The sequence below is a fragment of the Zonotrichia leucophrys genome, unplaced genomic scaffold, assembly GCF_028769735.1.
Source record: "Zonotrichia leucophrys gambelii isolate GWCS_2022_RI unplaced genomic scaffold, RI_Zleu_2.0 Scaffold_38_522144, whole genome shotgun sequence".
Classification (NCBI taxonomy): Eukaryota; Metazoa; Chordata; class Aves; order Passeriformes; family Passerellidae; genus Zonotrichia; species Zonotrichia leucophrys.
The window spans coordinates 483,211-487,920 of NW_026992243.1; positions in this window are offsets into that span (position 1 = coordinate 483,211).

Below are 4,710 nucleotides of genomic sequence, written 5' to 3' on the forward strand. Positions count from 1 at the left end.
AAAACTCTGGGTTTCTCATTTCTCAATTCTTCCTCTAAGTTTTTTTTTTTCTCATTGTGTGTGTTTACCCTTGACTCTACAAGTCTATTATAAAGGCTATATAAAATATATTTTTTCCTAGAGAACAGCAAAGCTACATTACATACCATTGAAATAAAATACTGTTTAAAATCTTTAAAAGCAGCATTTAGGATCAAACTAAAACTTAATAGAAAGATCTGTCTGCACTTTGAAATGCAAAACCTCTTGAAACTATTATTATTGGAGAGTGGATACTTGAAGTGTTCTGAAACTCAAAAAAGAGTACCTAAAAGTTAAGAGAAGGAAGCTGAAGCAGCCCAAGCCACTGCAAGCTTTTATTTTAGGCTCAGGATTACCTGCAGCCAAGCACAGACACGGCAAGAACAGAAACTGCACAGACAGGAGAGAGAGAGAGAGAGAGAGAGAGCCTAGGAGCTTTAGCCCAGTGCACTCCAGCCCTGGGCCTTTCACAGCTAAAGCTCTGTTTGTAGCAGCAAGGAAAGGTAAAAAGTGTGACTATCCTTCTCAGCTTCACCCTAAGCTGGTTACTAACCTGTATCACTGAATTACTAACACTGCTGAAAAGGGGCAGAAGAGAGAGTTTGCAGTCTACCTCTTCTGTGTATAAGAGGAGTTTTCACATGTCTGAGCAGGAGAGGAAAAAACCCAAAGCTTATGAGAATAAGTATGAAATACATATAAACTAAGGTAGCAGATTTAAGTAGCTTAAAAAGTACAGGAACATTCAAGAAAAACCAACAGATATTTGTCCATTTTAGAGCAGAGCTACCAAGAGCTTATTTGCTCCCGCGGCACATGTGTCGGAGGGGGGCCGAGCCCCCCCGCACTGCGCTCTTTGTTTACTCGTCGGCAGGTTGACTCCGCTGCAGCTACCGCTGGTCGGGTCGCTCCCCCCGCGCTGCTCGGCTCCCTGCGGTGTCGGAGCGGGCGAAAAAAACCTCTGGTCTCACGGCGCGGCGGCGGCTCCGCTCGGCTCCCGCCGGGGCCAGGCCCGCCGGGGCCACGGCGCTGCTGGTGCTGGTGCTGCTGGTGGCCGCCTGGCGCTGGCTGCAGGGCGCGGCTTCCTCCGCGCTGGGCGCGGCGCGGCTGCTCCCGCCGCTCTCGGCTCCCGCGGCTCGGCTCGGTTCCCGCTGCGCGGCGCGACTTCTCCCTGCGGTGCCGGTTCTCCCCCCATAGCTTGCTCAGCGTCTTGACAGGTTTATCACTCTCCCATGATAAATCACCGAATTCACGCCATCCCGTTAACTCGTAAACCGTCCTGTTAAATCCTTTTGCAAATTCATCTCCTTAATCTGTCTTGTCTATAAAAAAGCAATAAAAAGATCATATGTGGCTTGCCTTTCTATTACCTCTAAATCGAAAGCGCGTGCTTTTGCAGCTCTTCAAGGTCGCGGCCACACGTTTCGGCCAGGCTCGTCTGGTACGGTCACCTGGAGCACGGCGTGTCTTGGCGTCTTTTCTTCCGCTTTTTTTTTTTTTTTTTTTCCTCTGCACGCTTCTGCTGTTCCGGCTGCTCGTCCCGGCTGCTGCTTCGGACGCGGAAACCCGACCCATATACTCCAACTTCTCGTGGTGTCGCAATATCACGTCAAGGAGGTCACCATATATTGAAGATGGAGGGAGAAGACCCATCCTTGTTGATCAGCATCGACTCCGTTTATTCACTCAATCAATCACTTTTTATAACCGTGTTAATTAAATTCATGCATATTGCAAACCCGAGCTCACAATAGGTCAGAGATAACACACCAGCCCCTCCTTATGTTTCCAATACCAAGATTTGGGTTCTCAAAATTATTTTTGCTTTCCCAAAACAGCCAAAGATAGAATATCTACTCGTTATGAGAAAGCTGCCTGAGAACTCTGGTATGCAAGGTTCTTCATGTTTGTCACTTTTACTTGTAATTAAAAACAACCTGAGAACTTCTACTGTTTACAGAAACAGGCTGTGAGAACCTGTCCCCCACAGCTGCCTTCCAAGCCATTTCTGAAAAAATCTCCAACACCTACTCAAACTCTACTAAGATTCTGTGATCATTGTCCCATGTTAGTGTTATACTTGGTATAAAGTGGTATTTTGTTGTTATACTTGAAGTTCTTTGGGGTAACAAGCAGATGTTACCCAGCTCCAGCAAGTTTTCTGGTCCTTTCCATCATCACCTGTCCAGCACTCTCCCCTTACAAGCTCATCTTTGGTCCCTGCAGCCTTTAGCCTACCACCTGTTGATGGCACAGCTTTTAGAGGGCAGAGTAAACAGCCTGGTAGTGCCTTGAAGAAGAAGGTCTTGAGGAAGCAGGACAATGTGCCCTTACTGCCCAGTACACCCATCATCCATGGGGATGGCAGCTTCCCATGCAGCTCCTCAGGTAAGCCTGCTCCATGGCAGCTTTTCCCACTTGGGTTTTTCCTTGCACAAGGAGCACAAACTGCCTCCTGCCTCAGCCAGCACTGCTGGGATCTTGGCTCCATAGTCTGTCCTGAGAGTGAACAGCAAATATACTTTTGAGTTACTCCAGCTTGGAAGTACTGGAGCAGTTGGTTCTTGGAGATCCATTGGAAAGCTGAACTGAATAAAGTCGTGGTAAAGGCCTAATCTCTGGCTTTTGCCCAGCCTGAGAGTCCAAACTACAGCACTGGTGCCAGGAGGCAGCTGGGACTGCAGGGATGAGCTGCAGGGCAGTCTGCTGCTGTGCTCACTGTGCTCCTATGAGAACCACCACGATCAGTTGTTTACTCACCATCTGGGCCCTGTGCCTGTGCTGCTGTCCAGTTCTGCAGCCAGCTGTTCTGCTCTCCAGCAAGGGCTGTCTCTGCAGGGCAGTCAGGGGCTTGGTGCAGTCGTGCTGCTGCTGTTCCCAGAAGTGCCCGATGGCTCCTCACCCCACAGCCTGCAGTGCCAAGAGGGAACAAGCAGTGCCTCCTGTGTCAGCCAGCAAATACAGCACCCCTGTGCAGCAGATGGCAGCCAGGAGGGGCTGCCTGCTGCTCCCAGGCTGTTTGCTGCCTGCAGCAAATAGACAGCAGAGAGTCCCTAGTGGCTCTTGTCCCTCCTTTGTGGGTAGCCTGCCTGTGCTGTGATCCCAAGTAGGGTGAGATAAGAAGAAGGGAGCTAGGAGTGATAGTTGAATGCTCTTCTCTAGTGATGCTACTTCCATGTTCAGAATTGACCAGAACTAGCCTGACGTGGCTCTCCATTCACAGTGAATCTAGATGTGTGTGTCTACATCACTGCTGTCAGTGGGTACCTCAGTGACATCCAGATTAGCTCCCTTCTGAATATATTTTGAAGTTATCATTCCTCCATACTTTGTGAGAACGTGCAAGGTAGCACAAAAACCCTACAGAGTCCAAAGCAGTTCATCTAGATTCTGTGCAATATTTATACTCCATCATTTTAAACATCTCAAATGTTTTCATCTACACATTAGAAAATGAGCTTTTGAGTGCATGACATGAAATTTTTGATTGACAGTGCTTTTGATGGCAAATGCGTTTCATAAGGAATGCATTTATCATCAGATTTTTCTCATACCTTCTAAAATTTTTTCCTTACCAAAAAGTTCAATTAAGGCAAACCCAGGTCAACTGATTAACAAGAGAGTGCATCTGCCAACAATGTGGATCTGTATTTGCATATTTTTATCCTCAGTGCATTTGGAAGGCTTTTTTATCAACTGTCTAGTCTGGAAATTCCATTTTTACACAAGAGAAAGCTTAGAAACTGCTGAGTTTGCAAACACGTCCATTAGATGGCAAATAAATTTCACCTCAGCATCCTTGAAATACAGGCAGTGTGTACCTCTGAAAAAGGTTCATGATGCTTGGAAAGAACAAAATCCATAAAGTACTCTGTTCCCAATAGCAGGCTAAAATGTGTGTGCACTCAGCTGCCTCTGTCTAGAATATCTGCAGTCAATGGGAACAGAGGCACTCTCAGGTGGGAAGGGTCAGGTGTGGCTGTTCCCTGGCAGCTGCTCCGGGGGGATTGAGCCGGGCCCAGCAGGGCTGGGTTGTTCAGGCTTGGCTTGGTGCTGTCTCCAGGCAGCTGCAGGGCTCTCCCCAGGGAGTTGCAGAGTGCCCCTGTCCTCAAGGCTGGGAGCAATCAGGGCGCTGAGACAAGAGGGGCACCTGAGGGGTTCCCTTGTGGGCAGCCGGTGCTGCTGGTCAGCGCTGCCTCACAGGGAGCAGGAGCTCTGTGGCCGCAGGAACTGCTGCTGGCTGTGGCACCTGTGGCACTCGGTAGCTGGTGCTGCAGGGGCAATTGTCAGCTTCAGCCTGGAGCTGGGCCCGGCTGGGGGAGGCTGGGAGCAAGCAAGGAGCCCCAGGAGCCAGAGAGCAGGGAAGCCTCTGAGCCAGTTCCAGTTTGTGCCACACGGAGCCCTGGCTGGGAGATGGGGCTGAGGCCACTCCATGGCGGGGCCTTGCCTGGGGCTGCAGCGCCCATGGCCGACCCTCTCCTCACAGTGACCTCGCAGATGGCCCCTGGGGCCAAGCGCCAAGAGGAGCCGCTCCGTGGGCATGGGCAGAAGGACAGAGCCTCTTCAGACCCACAGCAGTCCTTGCAGGAGGCACTCTCCTTGCTGGGCAGCAATAACTGGTAAGAAAGGCCCCGCTCCCTCTTTGTCCCTCTCAGAGTTAAGGTCGGTCAGAAGCATGTCTTGCTTGTG